Genomic DNA, 22,509 nt, shown 5'->3' on the forward strand with positions numbered 1-22,509 from the left:
GTGTGTGTGTGTGTGTGTGTGTGTGTGTGTGAGTGTGGGTGTGTGTGTGTGTGTGTGTGTGTGTGTGTGTGTGTGTGTGTGTGTGTGTGTGTGTGTGTGTGTGTGTGTGTGTGAGTGTGTGTGTCTGTGTTGGGGAGCTATCATTTTTAAAATGCACATGGATAATGACAGGTGTTTTGAACATGTCACATGGAGAGTTTGATATGAATAGATAGTAATCCGCCTTTACTATCTACTCAATTAACAGGATATTTTTTTCTGCAGAAATGAATAAATCTCATTATCAATACAGTATTGACTAGACTGAAGTTGTAGTTCCATCACAAATTCAGCTGTTAGGTCAGTGCTCTTTGGCATTTGGCTTAAATCATTGATGCCAGTGTTGAGAAAGAACACTGGACCTCATTTCAAAATGGATGTGTGTCAAAGTAACTGTCTAAAGCAAAGAAACAGTGTTCATGATGGTTTCAAAAGTGCTGAGATATTCAAAGCAGGGTCCAGAGAGATATCCAAGAAGATACTCCGAAAGCAACTTCCTAAATGTTTGTGAAACCGAGAGAGTCCTAATGAATTGCTGAGTCACTAAAAGAAGCAGTTCCTAGTATACTGGCAACAGTTATACAGATAGCAAAAGACATTTTGTTCTGAAAGTTTTCTAAATATGGAAGGTTACTTAGTGAGTTAGATAAACAGCTCATGAACTGAAAGGCAAGATATAAATTCCAGTAATTGACATGCTGATGTCATACCAGTGTGTTATGTTTTATAAATGCTGAAAAATCTGTAACAATTTAAAATTCTTGCTAAGAAAATAGTGTAGTTTAAAGCAGTATCTATAAACATACATTAGAATTTATGTTAAAACATGGGGATGAAAATGCTTGAAAATCCATGTACAACAAATCCTTCCAAATTGAGAAACAACCCCAATGAAAAGACACAGCCAAAGAAAATAATAAAAAATCCACAAACCCCTTTCTGCAGAGTGCAAACACCTACATTCTTGATGTGTGTGAGGAGACCTACTCCCACATCCCCTTTTAATATATGGACGTGCAGCTGTAAATATAAGTAAATACTCTAAAAGTGCTAAAGTCAAAGACATAACAACTACTGTGCAACATTCATTTCCTAATACCCACTTTGTTTTTCTTCAGTATTATGAGGGAAGCTGGTCCATATCCAATAAGCACAAACCGATATAATACATATGTTCAATTATCCTAACGTAATAAAAAGAGTACAACAATATTACTGCCAGCAATATTAAATGGCTCAAATAAATCCTCCATTCTCCAGAATTACATTGTTTCCATTAGATATATATTTATTCAGTGATTATCTTCCTCAAAAGACAAGGCTGTCTTTTGCTTTTATAAAAAATAGGAAATGTAATGTATGCCTTGCAACCTAAGTGTCTCCGATGAGTTATTGTACTTTAGTGGTTATTTTAAGGGGGTACATATTAGATACGGCATGATTTAACGGGTCTATATTATATGAACAAAAGTTCATAATATCGAACGCTCTAAAGAGCGAAAATGCCAGACCTCAAACTCCTTATTGTACCCCCCCACACCCCCACTAAATGTATATATATATATATATATATATATATATATATATATATATATATATATATATATATATCTACCAACTCCAAGATCACACTACAGTGAGGAAAGGGCAAATATTCTGACCTTCACTGTACTGCGATCCCACAAGAAGCACTTCGAGGTCTGGAATTTTTGCACTTCAGAGCGTTCGATATTATGAACTTTTGTTCATATAATATAGACCTTGATTTAACTACTGCTTCTGTCCTTCAGAGTCATATGTGCCAGACCAGGGGTGAGTTTCCAGTTTCCCATCCACTGGTCCAGATTACACTTGAATAGATTGTTTTCAACAAAAAACATTTATAGCTTAAGGCAAGGTCATTAATCTAGACATCTTTACTTCTAAAAACAATTGATATTATCTTAATTGTACATATATTTGGAACATTTAGCCTAATTAAGAGTCCCATATTTATGTAATGAGCTGTACGTTCCTTTATAATATTGCACACTCTGAAAGTATCGACAATAGAGATGGCAGCATTGCATCATATCACAGCTCTTATTTTGTACTGCCAAATATCAAATGTTACAGAATAACAGGAGATTGCAGCTTGTTTATACAGTCAGTCTTATGTTGTATTAGCTGTCATCGGTCTTATACGTAATCATGTAAAAGTTGCAGCTGCACTAGCTATTGCTTGGCATTTAGGTAAGCTTTTTATGCAACAATGTAAACAGTATTTAGAATGAAGACAGTCTGAGAATCAGCTGCTACTAAGGTTTGCTGTAAATAACAAACAATTGTAAATGTACTGTTTTAGTATACAGATGATAATTATCAGAACCTCTATGCCAGTGAAACATCACATGGTGTAGCTTACTATCTTAGTTATGGCACCTGTTTTGGTCTGTATAATATCCAGGAAGTTTGAGATATCTGTCAGTTTTAATTAATGGTATCAAGTTGTTTCCCTTGAAAATCACAATCTGGCAGGCCAAATCAGGGGAATGAGTAGGGGACTACAACTTTTCAAACTCACTAGAAGGTTTTATAACCTTAGAATTATTTATGTTAGTTTAGGAGGTACAGAGTAAAGCCTCCAGCATGAGGTTGTAGGAGGCTTACCATGCATTTTATTTATTTCACACTTGTTAACTGGCTTAATCCTGCCAAGCCGAAAGCACATTTTTCAGAGGAGACCTGAGGAGAAAAGCTCCATTACAATACAGACAGCTATGAACATTTATCATAATGCATGCAGAGAATTTAACATGAGGTAAACTATTCTAGACACAAGCAGGTAACTAACAACAAGAAAAACAACAAGAATTTGAACAAAAAGTGCATTGAAACCATTCAGTCGAGAATGTGTAAACAGTCTAACAGTTTTATATAGATATATATATATATATATATATATATATATATATATATATATATATATATATATATGTTGGCCCAGATGACATACCTGTGGAAGCATGGAGGTGTTTAGGTGAAATGGCAGTGGGGTTTTTAACCAGATTGTTTAATTAAATCTTGGAAAGTGAGTGGATGCCTGAGGAATGGAGAAAAAGTGTTTTGGTACCAATTTTTAAGAATAAGGGTGATGTGCAGAGCTGTAGTAACTACAGAGGGATTAAATTGATCAGTCACAGCATGAAGTCATGGGAAAGAGTAGTGGAAGCTAGGTTAAGAAGGGATGTCAAGATTAGTGAACAGCAGTATGGTTTCATGCCGGGAAAGAACACTACAGATGCGATGTTTGCTCTGAGAGTGTTGATGGAGAAGTACAGAGAATGTCAGAAGGAGTTGCATTATGTTTTTGTAGACTTGGAGAAAGCATATGACAGGGTGCCTAGAGAGGAGTTGTGGTATTGTATGAGAAAGACAGGAGTTTCAAAGAAGTATGTAAGAGTAGTACAGGATATGTACAAGGGTAGTGTGACTGTGGTGAGGTCTGCGGTGGGAGTGACAGATGCGTTTAAGATGGAGGTGGGGTTACATCAAGGATCAGCTCTGAGCCCTTTCTTATTTGCAATGGTGATGGACAGGTTGACAGACGAGATCAGACAGGAGTCCCCATGGACTATGATGTTTGCAGATGACATTGTGATCTGTAGTGAGAGTAGGGAACAGGTGGAGGAGACCCTGGAGAGATGGATATATGCTCCAGAGAGAAGAGGAATGAAGATCAGCAGGACTAAGACAGAATATATGTGTGTGAATGAGAGGGAGGATAGAGGAATGGTGAGGATGCAAGGAGTAGAGGTGGCAAAGGTGGATGAGTTTAAATACTCGAGGTCAATAGTTCAGAGTAACAGTGAGTGTGGAAAAGAGGTGAAGAAGAGAGTGCAGGCAGGATGGAGTGGGTGGAGAAGAGTGTCAGGAGTGATTTGTGACAGACGAGTACCTGTAAGAGTGAAAGGGAAGGTCTACAAGAGGGTAGTGAGACCAGCTATGCTATATGGGTTGGAGACAGTGGCATTGACAAAAAGGCAGGAGTTTGAGCTGGATGTGGCAGAGTTAAAGATGTTAAGATTTGCACTGGGTGTGATGAGGGTGGACAGGATTAGGAATAAGTATATTAGAAGGTCAGCCCAGGTTGGAAGGTTTGGAGACAAAGCCAGAGAGGCAAGATTACATTGGTTTGGACATGTGCTGAGAAGGGATGCGGAGTATATTGGGAAAAAGATGCTAAGGATGAAGCTACCAGGTAACAGGAAAAGAGGAAGGCCTAAGATAAGGTTTATGGATGTAGTGAGAGAGGACATGCAGGTGGTTGGTGTGACAGAGCAAGATGCAGAGGAAAGGAAGAAATGGAAACAGGTGATCTGCTGTGGCGACACCTAATGGGAACAGCGGAAAGAAGATGATGATGATGATGATATATATATATATATATATATATATATATATATATATATATGGTTCCCCTTCACAAAGTCGAATGGCCACAGTCTCGAAAGTCATATGGCCGAGACCATATTCTCGAAATTGTGGAAGCTCGACTCTGTGAATGGGGAACGGCATACAATGCAGAATGGGAGATTTCCCTTTCTGTGCTATTGTGCTATCTCGGAGTTGGAATAAATAAGTAGTGGGGGGTGTGGGGGGTGCAGGGGGGCTTGCCCCCTGCAGAAACACTTTGTTATGTTACGTTTTTTTTTTTTTTAGCTCCCTTTCACGAAGTCAAGCTTCAGATACTCGAGCATAATGCTTCGGCCATATGCATTTCGAGTTTCTGAACGTTCGACTTTGTGAAGGGGAACTAATTAACACTTTATGTACCTTAGTTGACATTGTACTTAACAACAATTTCTTTTACTTCAACAACCATATATACAAACAAATTAAAGGTGTGGCTATGGGTTCTATTCTCGCACCTTCATTTGCAAACATTGTCCTTAGCACTTGGGAATTAGAAAAGTTACATCTAGTGAACAATTTTCATCAAATTCATTTATACAAAAGATTTATTGACGATATTTTTCTCACATGGCATGGTAGTCAGTCCTCTTTAGATGTTTTTATATCTGATATGAAAGTCAGCATTGGTTTTCTGAACCTCATTGTTTCTGCTAGAGGCAATTCAGTAACATTTTTAGATACTAAAATTTATTTCTCTTCAGGTGTGCTATGCTCCACTCTACACAGAAAAGAAACATACAAAAACAATCTTTTAGACTTTACAAGTTGTCACCCTTTTTTTATGAAAAAGAACTTGGTGCGTAGCCAGTTCATTCGTATTTCTAGAATTGTTAGTCAGGATGATGAATTTTATTTTCAGTCTGCATTACTTAAACATATGTTTATTCAAAGGAATTATCCTACATCTTTGGTGAACTCTATTTTTGATGAGGTATCTTCCTTAAGATACAGTCATTACACACCTATTTTGTTATTTGGTTTCAACCCCAAACTCAAACCTGATATTTCTAAAAGGACAGACATGACTCTTAGTTTCCCATTACCCATTTCTACTGACATGTCCTCTATTAGGGACGTCATTTCAAAAAACTGGGACATTTTATTAGATTCTCAACACATGCTTTCAGCTATTGGCCCTAGTCCTTTATTTTCTTATAAAAGAACCAAAACCATACGTATGAGTCTTGAGAACAGAGACCCCCCTTACTTTGTTTTTAATGTACATTCACCTTCACCTCCCTCTGGCATGACCATTTGTAATAAATGTGTAGTTTGTCCTTTTATTTACACTGGGTCTCATTACACTTTTCCTCATTGCAATTACAAAATCACTTTTAACAAAACATTTAATTGCCATTCTTCTGTTGTTGTCTATGCAGGGATTTGTATGACATGTTATGGATTTTATGTTGGTAAAACTTCGAGAAAACTATCAGATAGGATTAAAGAACACTTAGCAGCCATTAGATCTAAAAACATATTCAATGCTTTAGCTAAACACAGCTTATATTGTTCTAATTTTAATAAGTTTCAGTTTTTGGTTCTTGAACAAGTTGATCTTTTCTTTGGTGACTGGGATCTGCTTCTTGAACTTAAAGAACTTAAATGGCAGTTATTGCTTGGTTCAGAAGTTTATCCTGGTTTAAACGAAGCTGTTAACATTAAGTGTGCTCTTAAATGGTATAAATGATATATTCCTACTCTCTACCATATCTCATGTTCTTGTTAATGTATTTTATTACAATGAGTTCTGAGAGTTTCAATTTACTATTGGTCTATTTTTATGTATGTATTAATTTTATGCTAATTTCTTATGCATACATTCCTATTGGTTGTGCTAAACTTGTCATCTTAGTTCTTTTTAAATTGTAACTGTTAATTCCAAGTTCATTCTGAAGAAGCTCTTCTATCAAATAAGAGCGAAAGCTTATTTATCAGTTTGGTGTCTGCGTCATTTTTTCATTTTTACAGTTCATTTGTTTTAAAGAAGTTTAAGTTTCATTGATTTTTTCTTCTTATTGGCGGTCATTGCATTATATATATATATATATATATATATATATAGAGGTCTACCTGAAAACACTGAAAGTGCACAACGCCGATGATGAGAACACCGACACCGGAAGATCGACAATGAAGAAGGCCGACAGTTGAGAATCCCGACGCTGAGAACACCGACATGTTAAGGTAAGTGTGCGATAGGGATGGACGTTAGGGTCAGGGTGTGGGTAAGGTAAGTGTATGATAGTGATGGATGTTAGGGTAGGGTGTGGGTCAGCTAAGTGTGAGATAGTCATGGACTTTAGGTTTAGGGGCAGGTTAAGTGAGTTAGGGTTAGGGTGCGGGTAAGGTAAGTGTGCGATAGTGATGGACTTGAGGGTTAGGGGCAGATTAAGTGAGTTAGGGTTAGGGTGCGGGTAAAGTAATTGTGCGATAGTGACGGACCTTAGGGTTAGGGTTTGGGTTAAGGTTAGTGCATAGATAGTTGTGTATGTAAGGTTTAGTGTAGGTTTGTAAGGTTTATGGAGTGCTTGTGTTGTGTGTGTGTTTTTCAGGAAAGGTATTTGTTTTGTTGATTGTCGGGATTTTGGTTTGTCGGGCATGTGTTTTGAACTTTCTTTTTTTGTCGTTTTTTTTTCATGTTGGTGTTTTGGCGTGTCTGTGTTATTAGGTAGACCCATATATATATATATATATATATATATATATATATATATATATATATATATATATATACATATATATATATATATGTGTGTGTGTGTGTGTGTGTGTGTGTGTGTGTGTGTGTGTGTGTGTGTGTGTGTGTGTGTGTGTGTGTGTGTGTGTATAATTTTTTTTCTTTCATGGGTTAAGACGTGGTTGAATACGACACTGGAAATGGAAAAAGAATTGCATTTTAATATCCATTCCCTGAATTTGGCTCCATGAATTATTGCATCATTAATAAGCCATTTAGTGACTTAAACCATTATCCGTACTTGGATATAGTCAATGCTTTCACTTTTTGTTTGTGATCAGATATTCAGTACCACTTTGTCTTCTTGCTACAATGCTGCTCTGTGATCTGATTGGCCATTCACAGTTTCATTTCCTTAAGGCTAAGGGTTATCTATTAGTGCCATTAATGTCAGTAATGTTGTTTAGAGACTTGTGGCATTAATAGGTTTTAATGCGACGTCTAGTAATGACAATGTAAAATGTATTACCCTTAATGGCAGGAAAACGTTTTTGTGAAAAGGAATAAAGGAGAATGGTTGAGGTAGATTTGTATGGGGGGGGGCACAGATTTCTGATAAGTTTCTCAAAGCACATAAAGTCGTGTCACTTCAGAGGACCATAGTACTTTGTGTAGCCATAAATACTTTAGAATGTTTTATGTAGCTGGAAAGCCCCCAGAATACTGGGAGATACCTTGTATCCTCTTGTAAAATAATCATCCTTGAGGAAACAAATTCATGTGCAGAGGGCTACCCTCCCGATATGACAAATGCAGACAGAAGTATTCTTCTCGTCATACTTGTCCAACCGGGTCACTGGTCACTGGACACCAATGTAGTGAAAATGAAGACATCTTGAAAGGACTGAAGAGGACTCAAACAAGGAAATCAAAACAAGGTAAGAGAGCCTTCCACAAAGGTGTATCAATAGCACTAACAGGTGACCACTATATGAAAAAAAAACTCATCTGAAAAAAGTAACCTGGATCAGCCTTATCGTATAATTTAACCCCAGCCTTCTTTAAGGTAGCATATAGGTCCATAACGTACCTTGTGTCAATACTAATTAATCAATTGATTAAAAAAGGAAGCTCACCTGTGGTCTAAAAACAGGCAGTTGTGATACTTCTGTAGAAAGAAGGTTCCCTGACAATCCTTTTGCTCTTCTAAACCATTCTAGACAAACACATACATGCTCGCGTCCTTCACCATCCTGTTAACTATGTTTAGCTTACAGTACAGTTTTAAATCTGATCTCTGCTTGCTGCATCTGAGTCTCTACAGAAATCATCTGAACTGTAGTGAGGTTGACAGATAATTGTTCTTAGACCACAGTAAGGCATTTGGTTTGGTCAATCATTTTCACCCTCCAAATGTTCTGTCATCATATGGTCTCTGTCACTGCTTGTACATGATTCTCTACCTACCTTGAATGTAGGGTGCAGTGCATTAGATGGGATGATGCAAGCAAATTCCCACTGCCTGTTATGCTAGTTGCTCCACAGGGCTCAGTGTTTGGCCACACATTCTTCAACGTGTTCATTAATTGGATGATAGGCCACTGTGGTGATGCCAAACTAATACATTATGCTAATTATCATCCAACTGAAAGGTGATATTATATCTGTCCTTGGGTCTACTTGAAAAGACTGAAAGCCCAGTTACCCAGAGACAGCAACACTGAATCTTCATTTAAATGAATCCTCACATAATCAAAAAGTTACCCAGGTAAAGGAAGTGGTCATCCAGCTATGGTAATTTGCCCTTTTCTGCACTATAGTGCAATTTTGGAGTTGGTATAATTAGTTAGGTGGGCGTGGGGGTGCAGCTCTCCACATTGGGGGTGTGGGGGCAAAGACCTCCACATATTTGGGTTTGGAGTGTCTCTGTGTGCTGTCTTACAATTGTTAGCTGTATGCTTATTTTCCCTGGGAAAATTGTCAGTTATATGAGGATTCATTTAAATGAAAATTCGGTGATATCGTCTCGGTCTTGTCATCTTTGGGTAAGCAGGCTTTCAGTCTTTTCAAGTAGACCCCTGTCCTCAGCTCTGAACTCTGCAGTGCATTCAACTCCATAAAGTCCTGTATAAAATCAGGAACACACTATACTAGGTAAGAGATCACAAGGACCATAAGTTTCATAGTCATATATCTTGAAGCAAACAAACTTAAGAGTTCTTGTCACATCTTTCACGCACTTAACACTGCAGACTTCCCAAAATGAGCAGGGACGTACATCATAACACTGGTGTAAGTTTTTGTCTACCCATTTAGTTATGAAAACTAGTCTTAAAGATAACCAAACTAGTACTTTGTTTGATCTGTAGTAGTAATTTATTCCATAGACTATGAATATGTTGACTCTTGAATGAGTCTTGTTTATTTTTTGGTGCACATTTAAGTCCTTATTGCAGGTGTTTTGAGAAAAATAGGAGGGAAAATAGGACTGGGTCTTTCATGGCTCGAAAAGTGAGACATAGGTCACCTTGCAGCAACCTGAAGGCTACCGAGGGAGTATGAAGAGAGTTGTACTAATTTATTGGGAAATTTGAAGGATTCAAGGCCTTTAATTTTCTTGGTTAGAAATCTTTGGGGCCTTTCCAGTTGAGTGATATGTTTCGATTTGTACATACCAAAGGGGTACGGTATTGTATTCAATGACTAGTCTGATAAAAGAAGAGTACAATGGTAGGATGACTTCTTTGGATCTAGAAGATATCCCCTTGGAAATTAACTGGACCAGATACAGGAATTCCCTGAATGTGGTAGAGATATGATGATTAAATGAGAGAAAGCTAGCCACATAAGTACCTAGACTTCTTATGACTGAATCTGTCTGAAGAGGAGTACCATTTATAACATATGAGATGGCAACAACCTTTCTGCAAAATGCTACTATGCTGCACTTTTTTTTTCATTTAGTTTGAGACTGTTTTTGATACTCCTAGTATTTGAATATTGCAGCCCTTTTTTGGAGCTGTTTGTATCAGAGTAAGAACCGATAACATTATTCAATTTGCAGTCATCAACAGACTTGGTCAACCACACTTCTGGGATATTGGCTTGGCTGTCTTCAAAATAAATGTAAAACAGCAGAGGTTCCAGAACTGATCTCTGTGGCACCCTGCTAGTTAGAAATTTAGATTCAGAGAGGGAACCAGCAACTTTCACAGCTTGGGATCTACTAAAAGCAGATTTGCAATCTGGTGTAAAATGCAGGGGTTTGCATTAAGCTTGTCAAATTTTTCAGTAGTACCAGCATGGGGGATAGTGTCAAAAGCCTTGGCTAGGTTAGGACAAGCAATATTCACAGAATGACCACCATCCATAACCCGTGTAATCTTTTTAAAGAAGCTTACTAAGGTTCAGGAGACAGGTCTACCATTCACAATATCAAAACGATGGGGATATAGATCAGTTAAGTTGCCTATATCTGCATAAATGAGTTGTGCTACAATATGTTCCATGGCTGTGCATATATGGTTTGAGACACCGATGGTGCTATAATTACTTGGACCTGTAGAGGGCCCGCCTTTATGTAGGGACGTTACAGTGGCTGTTCTCCAGGCACCAGGAACAAACCTTGCAGATAGGCTGAGGCTGAACAGAGTAAGTAGAGGCTCAGATAGTGCATACATGACACTGATGAGAACACAGCCTGGCATGTTGTCAATTCCAATTGTAGTATTATTTCTAGCCTTTGACATGGATCCTAAGATTTATTCCAAGGTGATTTCAGAGGGAACTAAATTTTCAGGTAAACTGGGGGCAACAATGTGGGTAGGAGGGGTAAAGTTAGCACTAAATCTGTCTGCTAATATATTAGCTATATCTTTGGGGTCAAAATGTGTGATTTCATTATGGATGAGCTCAGTGCAGTGTTGGACATTATTCCTTAATTTTCTGACATAACGGAAGAAAGATTTGTAGTTTCCTTTACATATAAACCTAAGTTGATACTCTGTTTTACATTTTTGTTTCAGAGTAGTCTTGGTTTTCAGAGATGGGGATTTATTGGTCCTTTTTCTTATTTTCATTCTTTTGTTCTACAGTTTTTTAAAAAGGGAGTTCCACCAGAGAGGTTCATTCATACATTTACAGTTATATTTAAGGCGAATGGATACTGCCATTTTCTATGCAACTGTCCAGGTACTGGTAAAGGTCAGAGGTGAATGCAGCAGCTCTCTCAGTTAGGTCCACTGTTCAACATGCGCCAGTTCATTGGTATTAATGAAGTTAAGGAAAGAACGAGCATAAGTATTTTAGCGATGTAATGTAGCAATTACTACTTAGGCAACTGAAGTACCCTAGTAAGAAGATGTCTGGTTGGATGTTTAATGCCTCAATGGTGTTGTGGTAATTTATGTGATCTTTGGGTGATATTGATGGGGATGTGTAGCTAGCAATGAAGTGATAGTTGGATCTCTTAAGGGTGATTTGGATTTCCCTGAGCTCCAAGTTAGAGTTGGGGTATTCTGATGTGAAGAAATGTTGTTTCTTGTAAACATAGATACACCCTCACAGTTTGCCAAGGATCTGAAAACGTTAGGCACTAAACGCTCATATAGACGGGTGTTGTCATTGCATCAAAACCATATCTCAGTAATTATGCAAATATGAATGTGTTTAAGTTGCAGGAGAGTCTCAAGTTCTGGCATCTTTTTATTTAGACCCATAGCATTTAGTGCTGCCATGATGTTGTCCAAATATGAGTTTGAATTTTCTATGTAGGAAAGTCTGATAGGAGATGACTGCCTAAGAAAGGAACTATGAGGACATTAAGGACTTTAGCCAGTATGTAGAAGCTCTGGTATTGCAGCTGTAAGCCATCCTTACAAAAACAAGAAGTCTTATCTAATGGGAATATAGCATCTGGTCAAAGGCAGTTTCTGTGAATGCAAATACAAAGAAAGCAGTTCAGCAAAGCTACTTATATTGATAGTGAAGATTGGCAGTTGGTATATAAAATTCAAGGGGGGTGGGGAGTGCCACCTTATGGGGTTCTGTGAGGTTTGCCCCACCCCCCCGCAAAATTATTTCTTTAAATGTTCACTGAACATGATTTCAGCAAACTACTTTTGTTTTATTTGCATTTGTTGAAACTACCTTTGACAAATTGACATTGCTCTGTCTACCATACCATCTAAGACTGACACAGACTGGGTCCCTTTATAATTACTCCAACTACTTAGCTAATTGATAAAGCCAATTATCTTTATATCTATGCATCATTCTTGGTGAAGGAAAGACACTACTCAAGACCAGTATCTTTCCTGCCTTTAACACATGCATAGTAAGTTCTATTCATACCTATCTGCATGTCCCTCAGAGTGGAGTGTCGCAGGTCACATGGCATACCTCCCAATGTCTTAGCCCAAGGAATCTGGACAAAGTCCCAAAAATAGGGACAGATTGTAAATATTGTTCTTATAAACTTAAAAAGTTACTAGAATAACAGGATTTGTGTTAGCATGTATTTTCTGAATTATATGAAGTCTGAAACTCAAATATATGCCATTTAGTGACTTCACTCCTCAGTGATTTGTCAGAAAACATCAAATTTTATGTGGAAAGGACCAAAAAGTATAAGGCAAACATCTTTACATTCAGCAAAAATCTGGATACTTGAGAGGTAGGCCACATGGGCAGCTACTAGGATGTAGTTATATTTGTCTGGCTTAAGGGATCAGTGGGTCCTAGTAATATCAGAGATCCTGGAACTGGAAAGGCATCTTACAGTCACCCTGCTCTTGTCCAGTCTGTTATGGAGTCTGGGTGTCTAATTATAGAGTCACCTATGAATAAAACATTTCCCTGTGTGAAAGCAGACTTATTGGGTATTATGGGCTTAGACCTGCTTTCATGATGGCTCCTGGGTGAGTTTTGTGGATTTGCAGTATGTGTGAGTGGAGAAGGAGTAGGTGTTACCTTGCAAGTAACTGAGGCTGAGATAATTTGTAGTGAATTCTAGAAGACTTTGGCACTTTTGTTTACAGCCTCAGCATACACTATGGGTACAGTAGTGAGCTGGGATTGATGTGTTGCTGTTGTGGAGGTATGATCCGTACCGATAGTAGGCTGATGTAAGAGGATTGCCTCCATGTTTCTTAAAAAGTTATATCTCTTGCAGGTTATAGTATTAGCTGGCAGAAGTAGTGAACAGTTGATAAGCATAAAACAACTGCTATACTGTCTTAGAGCACCTAATACAATCAGACTAGCCGCAGACATGTCTCTCAACTGTAACAGATTTTCACAGAATGTCCAGATTTTTGCCTCATAATTTTGGTGTGTTCCTCCTAAAATCTGTACCTTTCTGGCAAATAGCTGAGGACTGAAGGCATTAAATAATGACGAGCATTTGAGTTTAAGACTCCACGTCCTTCAGAAAATTCATGCTAATGCAAAAGCTATTATTCTATCAACTTTCTAAGTTTTTAAGAGCAATATTTAAAATCTGTCCCTATTTGTCCCCCCATCATTTTAGGCTTTGTCCAGATTTTTTGCTGTAAGAGGTCAAGAGGTATAGCTGCAGATACTGCCTTAGAACACCTAATCCAATCAGACTAGCCACAGATACTGTTTTAGAGCACCTAATCCAATCAGACTAGTCACAGATACTGTCTCAGAACACCTAATCCAATCAGATTAGACAAAGATACTGCCTTAGAACACCTCATCAAATCAGACAAGATGCAGATACTGCCTTAGAACACCTAATCCATTCAGACTAGATGCAGATGGGGTGAGAGTGGACTGTTGAGTCATGATGCCAGACAGAGGAAAATGGGGACTTGTCTAATACTTGGACTTTGGAGGAAAACAACTATAGTGCATCCTGAAAATTTATTGATGAAGTAGCTATGGACAGAGTTTAAAGAAAGGCTAGACTGTAGTTAATCTAGCAGTATGTATCAAAAAGACAGAATTTAGTTGGTCAAGAATGATGAATAGTGGTGATTCATCTATTGGCTACTACCCGGCTACTTCTAGTGTTGGTCTAACCACAGCATCACACAGCTGGGAATCAATGTCCCTTTGCTTCTTCTTTCTCCAGATGCAAGGGTAGCACTAATCCTGAGATGTGAAGTGGGTCACAGGCTCTCTGGTGATCTGTTCTGTAGTCTCATCCCAGGTGTTGCAGGGGGACTGTAGGCTTGATGTAGCCTTCTTCTGGCAGATGCCATAGATGGCAACCAGACCAGTGAATAAAGTCCCATGCACACACACACTCCAATGAGTAAAGTCCCACGCGCACACACTCCAATGAGTAAAGTCCCATGCACACACACACACACACACTCCAATGAGTAAAGTCCCACGCGCACACACACACACACTTCAATGAGTAAAGTCCCACTCACACACACACTCCAATGATTAAAGTCCCACACGCACACACACTCCAATGAGTAAAGTCCCACTCACACACTCACTCCAGTGAGTAAAGTCCCACACACATGCACACTCCAATGAGTAAAGTCCCAAGCACACACACACTCCAATGATTAAAGTCCCATGCACACCCACACTCCAATGAGTAAAGTCCCATGCACACACACACTCCACTGAGTAAAGTCCCACACACACACACACACTCCAATGATTAAAGTCCCACACGCACACACACACTCCAATGAGTAAAGTCCCACGCACACACACACTCCAATGAGTAAAGTCCCATGCACACACACACTTCAATGAGTAAAGTCCCACGCACACACATACTCCAATGAGTAAAGTCCCATGCACAAACACACTGCAATGAGTAAAGTCCCACTCACACACTCACTCCAATGAGTAAAGTCCCACGCACACACACACTCCAATGAGTAAAGTCCCACTCACACACTCACTCCAGTGAGTAAAGTCCCATGCACACACACACTCCAATGAGTAAAGTCCCACGCACACACACACTCCAATGAGTAAAGTCCCATGCAACCACACACTCCAATGAGTAAAGTCCCACGCACACACACACTCCAATGATTAAAATCCCATGCACACACACACTCCAATGAGTAAAGTCCCATGCACACACACACTCCAATGAGTAAAGTCCCATGCACACACACACTCCAATGAGTAAAGTCCCACTCACACACTCACTCCAGTGAGTAAAGTCCCATGCACACACACACTCCAATGAGTAAAGTCCCATGCAACCACACACTCCAATGAGTAAAGTCCCACGCACACACACACTCCAATGAGTAAAGTCCCACACACACACACACTCCAATGAGTAAAGTCCCATGCAACCACACACTCCAATGAGTAAAGTCCCACACACACACACACTGCAATGAGTAAAGTCCCATGCAAACACACACTCCAATGAGTAAAGTCCCACACACACACACACTCCAATGAGTAAAGTCCCATGCAACCACACACTCCAATGAGTAAAGTCCCACACACACACACACTCCAATGAGTAAAGTCCCATGCACACACACACTCCAATGAGTAAAGTCCCATGCACACACACACTCCAATGAGTAAAGTCCCATGCAACCACACACTCCAATGAGTAAAGTCCCACACACACACACACACACACTCCAATGAGTAAAGTCCCACGCACACACACACTCCAATGAGTAAAGTCCCATGCACACACACACTCCAATGAGTAAAGTCCCATGCAACCACACACTCCAATGAGTAAAGTCCCACACACGCACACACACACTCCAATGAGTAAAGTCCCATGCAACCACACACTCCAATGAGTAAAGTCCCACGCACACACACACTCTGCCCAAGTTTGGCTTTCAGTCATCTGTAGTCCAGAGGCAATAATGTCTCTGCGCTCCTTTTCTCTCCAGGAGCAAAAATAGAAGCATTAATCCCAAGATGATTACTAAGAAGCAGAATGTAGCCTCTCCAGTGACTTGTAAACCTGCATCAGATGTTGAAGATTTTAAAAGTAGGATGGAAAAATGGGATCATTTTCTAAAAATTGTAGTGTGTGACTAAGGAGTTAGGAAGATATGAAAGAATGTAACTCAAGTTTTAGCAGTCTAAAAGGGGTGAGACACTAATTTTAAAAGAAGATGGATTGGATGGGGGTTTGGCACTCAGTAGTATTCTGGCTCTATAGAATATATTGGGGGCAAATAAATGTAAATTGTTTGAGGGGACTGACTTCAAAAAAATGATAATTTTGTGCTCACTGACAACAGCCAACGAAAGGAGAGAGGGAAGGAATTATCTGCTCAGATTAAAATGAGGGACAAACAACTAAAGGGATAGTGAGTTTTAAGGAAAGAACAGCAAAAGTGGGAAACATCTAAGTTCAGTGATTCAAGAGACAGTGCTTTGGTTTCTTTCCTAGTTTAAATTTGCAATTGAAAACAGAATTCAGTACAACTATAGTGCAGTGAAAATTTACCAAAATACACAAAATACAAGAAAATAAAATACAGAAAAAACTAATCTTTCCCTTACAGCAGTCTGTATCAGAATAAGCTTTTCCAGTAAAGCCGTGAAATGATTTGTCTTTACCATTAATAAAAGGTCTAGTTACTTGTTCTTTTCTCACTTCACCGGCGATTAACCTAAAGTGATCTATTTTAATTTCTTAAACTCAAGACACACAGCTTTGGCTTCTTTCCTGCTTTAAATATGCAGTGGAAAACAGAATGCAATTAAAACCCAGTGCAATGTAAATATACCACAATATACAAATAAAAGAAAACAATACAAAGAAAAACAAACCAATCCTTCCCTCACTGCAGTCTATGGCAGAGTCTGTGTGAACTTTCTCAGTATTATGCTAAAAACAAACAAAGCTAGGTTTTTATCTACACAGGTGTAATGGTTGCTGCATAAGTATCCTGTAACAGGTATAAACATCAAAAACATCTCACTATCTAATCAAACTCTTAAGGCTACATAATACATGCAAAGAATTAGCCTTAGCTCAAACATTCTACTAACTTTTAAACTCTACTCAGGACACACAAGTTCAAGTCAAAGCACATCCACAGACCTCTGAATATCACCTGCTGACCTCCTACCAAAATATTTACCACCTGAAACTCACTCTACTGTTCATTCATATATACTACATTCTATAACAGCAACTTTTCCAGTCGCACATACCGCTACTCTGACAACATTAAAACCTATGGCTCTGGCAATGCTTCATCATTTCACGATCTTACCTAACCTACATCTTGCATTTCCATTCTCAAATCGCTCTCTTTCTCCCCCTCCCACAACAACAGCATCATCACTGTATATAGATTTGATTTTTTAGATCTTGTTTGTGTATAGTGTTTATCAGATATTCTGTGCTTACTCATAAATGTTTAGTGTTTATCAGTTATTCTGTCCTTACTCATAATAGAAATCTTTGTTATCATATCCGGCTCATTCTTTTATTACACTATGATGTAACCCAGCCTGGACCTGTAATTGGAATTTGTTTGATCAGTGTTCTACCCTGGTAATCAAATGTAAATGAATGAATAAATAAACAAGAGTAAAAGTGTATGTATATACATAACTATATCATAAAAATATCTAAAACACAAAATATTGAACCTCAAAAGCTCAAAAAAAAAAACACTGAAAACTCATGTCAAGTTACAAAATATCTAAAAATTCTATCCAGCCAAAATTACCCTATATCATAAATTGCAACTACAGAACTGAGATCAGAGGACATCTTGGTAGTAGTACTTGTATAATGACCAGTGGATACAGAGATTGCAAGTTATCAGCAGTTTATTGTACAGCCAACATGAATGCACCTGCATGCACATTCATGACTTGCATATAACTGAACTTGCTTAACACCACCCTTCTCCATGTGCTTCCTTAAACTACAATAGTTGTCAAGGTGCAAACAATCACTGTTCTACAAACTCCCTCTTTAACTTTGTCCTTGACTAAAATATATGAACAAATTTACTTTAATAATTTCTTTAAACACATTCCCGAACTAAACATTGTATTAACAATTCGACATAGCCTGTCTGATTTGAAGTCCAATTCACGATATATTTAAGATTGGCTTTACACACTCTTCCTTCCCATGTCACATACAGATTTTGATTTGAATTAGAAACAGGAACTGTCTTTAGAGGTCTATTTGGTACTGAAGCATTACTTTGTATTTCAGAACCGTATGAATAAGATGGTCTGTCTTCTTGAAGCTGATTGGTTGTCAAGTCAAGCAAGGAACTGTAATCACCAGTAAACTCAGTCTGTTGTGGTTTTAGCTCTGGGAAAGGTAAAAATGTGTCTGATTTCTTCTGTAGTTTATTCCTTCGGACTGAATTATATAGGACCTTGGTTCAGCACAAACAAGTGATCCTTAATACTCAACTGTAGACTACCTACTATTTTCTATTTTATTATTTTGTAGCACACATTTTACAGCTCAATTTTTATTAATGAACTAGGTACTTAACATAATTCAGGAAGTGAACATCACACCCTCCACACTGCAAAGTTTCTTCTTGGCTTGTTCATAAAGTTTTAACATGAGTAACAACATCTTTTGCTGTCTTTCCCTTTGCATCACCATTCGCCCTTCTTAATGAGCTTTGACCACTTTTTATACTTTGTATAGCTTTATATTTTATCTAATTGTGATTTAATTTTATTTTTCAACATTTTTAGTTTACATGCAGTCTTCCTAAGAAATCACATATCATTTAATTTAAATTGGAATGCATTTACACCATTCATGCTTTGGTTTGTCATTACAACAAATATAGTAAGAACTAAATTTATATGATAGCCAAGTGCTGAGAACTACAGCAGCATATCTTATTATGACATTTAGAAGTATAAAAGAAAATTGCTCCATTTCTTACCTTACACGCAGCAGGTACTTTGTCGTATTTGATGAAACAGCCCCGTAATTCCAAGAGCAAATGGCACTAGCATGTCCAACAGGAGACTTCTTGTAGCAAAAAAGATTTACTTGGACTTCTTGTATTCCTGCAAACTGGAAAATGATTTTACAATGGATGCTATCACAATCTCACAAAAGCAAACAACAAATTAAGTATCGTTGAAAAACATCCAATTTCTGCACAGCTTTTACAGCTAAATGAAATTCTGTAACAAGCAAATGAGATGTAACAGTGAAAAAAAATAACTATTACCAGGTATTATGATTTATTATGTGGGTACCATCTACAATGGTTGGATACAAAGAGTGTCATTACTAGTCGCTGTGATTTTGTACATAGATAACCCTTAGCAGTTACAGAATATAATGAGAGGCATTACAAGATGCTGGTTTAGTTTTACATAATGAGGTTACACATTTTTAAAAAGAGGCAGCTATAAAAGAGTTCTGGGGTTCAATGCAAGAATGTTTGTTTTCAGATACTACTAGAAACTGTGATTTCAGTAAAAGAATGACAATTAAAAACACAAGTATGCACAGTAAACACAGGACACCAACATGAAGGAAACTGCCAAGCTCAGATCCAGCTCTATAAACAATTTATTGATGTAGTTAAAATAGTATTTTAGTACACTACTTTTGTACTTTTCTCATAAAAAAATAATCACACAAGGACTCTCTCAAAATCAAAATAGGAAGCATTCATTTGCACTTTTTTAAATGAAGTTGCATAAACTGATTGCTCCCATTTAAAGAAGCACAATATGACTTCTGATTCTTTAGACTTTCATCATAAATATTTAACTAGTGAAACATTAAAGATAAATAAAACTGCGATATAGTGTGTATAAAACATTTACAAGTATGCAAATATGAATATAAATATGGATGATCTGGTTGTTTTAACTTCATAAAACATAGCTGGTTGTTTGTTTTGCTTATAAAAAATACCTGGACAACATACAAGTGTGCTTGATTTTTTTTTTAATTATTATTATGCCAATTAAGCTAAAAGCTATCAAATAAAACAATTAATGTAAAATACAGTATCTGTTAAAAGTTTGTTACTTATACCCCATATTAATCGTTATAGTTTTCCCACCCTTAACTTGAACAGAAAGACTATTGATACGTGTCATTAAGTTCTGGGGCAAGAGTAGCGTTCAATTTAAGTTGCCACAGAAGTTGTTTGAATTCCAACTGATTTTCCCATATCCCTCCTCTGACATTTAGCATAACTTTATCTAAAATAACAAAGTGAAATCTCTTGAAACTCTGACAAGCTGTTACATATTAGTATAGGGCATTATCAACATTACATTTTGAAATAACATAATAATGTTCCTCTACCCTTTTGCTTAGTGTCCTTTCGTTTCTTTCTACATAAAAAGCCAGGCACACAGAATATTTTGTTATGTATACCAGTGTTTGTGTAGCCCAATTACTATTTCAGGACATTCACCAAGTGCAGAAATGGCTTATTAAATATATGCATACATTGTCTGCAAGCCCCACACTTTTTAGGCCTATCACATTGTTATTATTGTTAATGTTTGAGAACATATGGACCAAACAAACAGAAAAGGGGATTCTCTAACATATTTTTCAAGTCATTAGCTCTTTTGTATAAAAAGTAGTTTTTCCCCTAATTTATTATACATCATTGTAGTTGTCCTAAAAATACTCCAGTTGTTTCTTACACCAGATTTAATGTATCCAGCTCAAGCGCTGTATTGTAAACCAAAGGCTGTCTCAAAGTGTTTACTATCAGTTGTACCTGCAGTATATTTTAAGAGAGCCCTTGTTTTACAATACAGTGCTGGGGCTGGGTACATTAAACAAAGAAACTTCGCCCTCATGATCAAACAACATCAACCATAGGTAAATCCTGTGATACCAGTCATGGGTTATTGCTAAATTATAAATCTAATGAAGTATGTTTTTAGTAGAAGATTTTGGAGAAAACCTCTCAGAAAGCAAGCAATTTCCTGGCTTAGAATATCTCAGGAAGCAAATGTGTTAATTAGCCTGCAGCTGTTCAGGATTAAATGAGTTAAACTAATACGATTTCTGCTAGTACTTATAACTGAAACTTTCTCAAGAGCTTAAACAACTTCTCCTCACTTCTGTAAACAATCTAGCAAGTAAGTTTATAGCCCAGCCTTTCGCCCTACTGGTAATATGCAAGGTACATTTGTATCAGCTTTACCCTCCTGCAGCCTATCAGCCAAGGAAACTAAATCTCCAATAAAAAGCTAAATGGTTTATTGGGTGTCATGTTTAGTGCACTTTACTCATCATTCCTCAATATGGAAACTAGTAAGATTGCCAAACCTCTCATTCATATAAGTCACATATAGAACATATAATAGGTTCATAGGTTCATAGATTGGTACAAAGCTAACTGTCCTTGTGAGCCATTTTAAGCCTAGCCAATTATCCCTTGTGAGACTCAAACCCTGCACCTTGTGTTTGTAAAGCAAACACCTTAACCATTAGGCCACCCTCCCATTAGCCTCTATTATGGTACTGGCAGCATTGTAATTTCCTTATCCAGTGCTTCAAACCCTAAAAACCTTAAGAACTACAGGTCTATCTCAAATCTTTGTCCTCTGACTAAAATATTTGAAAAGTTGATTTATAAACAGATCTTTGAACACATAAATAAAGTTTAAGCAGGATCTGCTAATTGCCACCATGCCCCCTTTGCCCCACCCTAACTGCACCTCTGATTTAAGGTGCCTCTGGCTGACCATGAACCGTTGGTGTAAACTTGAATAATTCTGTCCTGCAGATGGTTTTCCACTGCAAAAGTTAAGTCTGATAAACTTGTTAAGCAGCAGTGTAGGATTAACTCTTTAAAAGCCCTTGTCATATCTAGAAATAAGCCCAAAATGAATACTAGTATTGCATTTGTGATCAATACCGAAGAGCTGTAGAGCTCTGTGTAGATTATAAACTGGAACAAGCAGTTTGTTACTCTTTTTTCTCTTTAATTTAAATTTGAGAGTGCTGCCAGATTGGTGGACAACATCAGGTGGGAGAAATGCTGGGTATGTCTGCCTTAAACATCAGTGTATCTCAAGGATCGGTGTTAGGCCCCCTACTCTTTTTTTATTTTATTTTTAAAATAATTTAACTTATGGGTTCCCTTCCCTTAACATAGTCATGTTTGCTTATGATTTATTGCTGATAGACTCCACCAAAACAATGACAGACCTGTAACAGGACAAACAGTAGCACATTAATCATAAACCCTGCAAAATGTAATGTCATGTTGTTTGCCTCACCTCAAAAATAAACTTACTTACCAACCTTGTATTAAAAGATAAATGGATCAATACAATTTTAAATGTTACATAGCAAAGATAATTTGGTCTTCCACAGCATCCTTCCTTCCTTTCTTCACCTTCTT

At 37.7% G+C, this 22,509-nt stretch overlaps 1 long non-coding RNA gene across 1 annotated transcript in view; it reads right to left on the reverse strand.

The window, feature by feature from the left end:
- Window positions 1–19,063: 19,063 nt before the first annotated feature.
- The window catches only part of LOC122788322, a 97,790-nt gene continuing 94,344 nt past the window's right edge, over window positions 19,064–22,509 (reverse strand). Inside the window, exon 3 of the long non-coding RNA XR_006362637.1 lies at window positions 19,064–19,187. This is a non-coding gene — a long non-coding RNA (uncharacterized LOC122788322). The remainder of the gene's footprint in view (window positions 19,188–22,509) is intronic.

This window comes from Protopterus annectens, chromosome 13.part0, assembly GCF_019279795.1.
Source record: "Protopterus annectens isolate FY-2018-M chromosome 13.part0, PAN1.0, whole genome shotgun sequence".
NCBI lineage: Eukaryota > Metazoa > Chordata > Ceratodontiformes > Protopteridae > Protopterus > Protopterus annectens.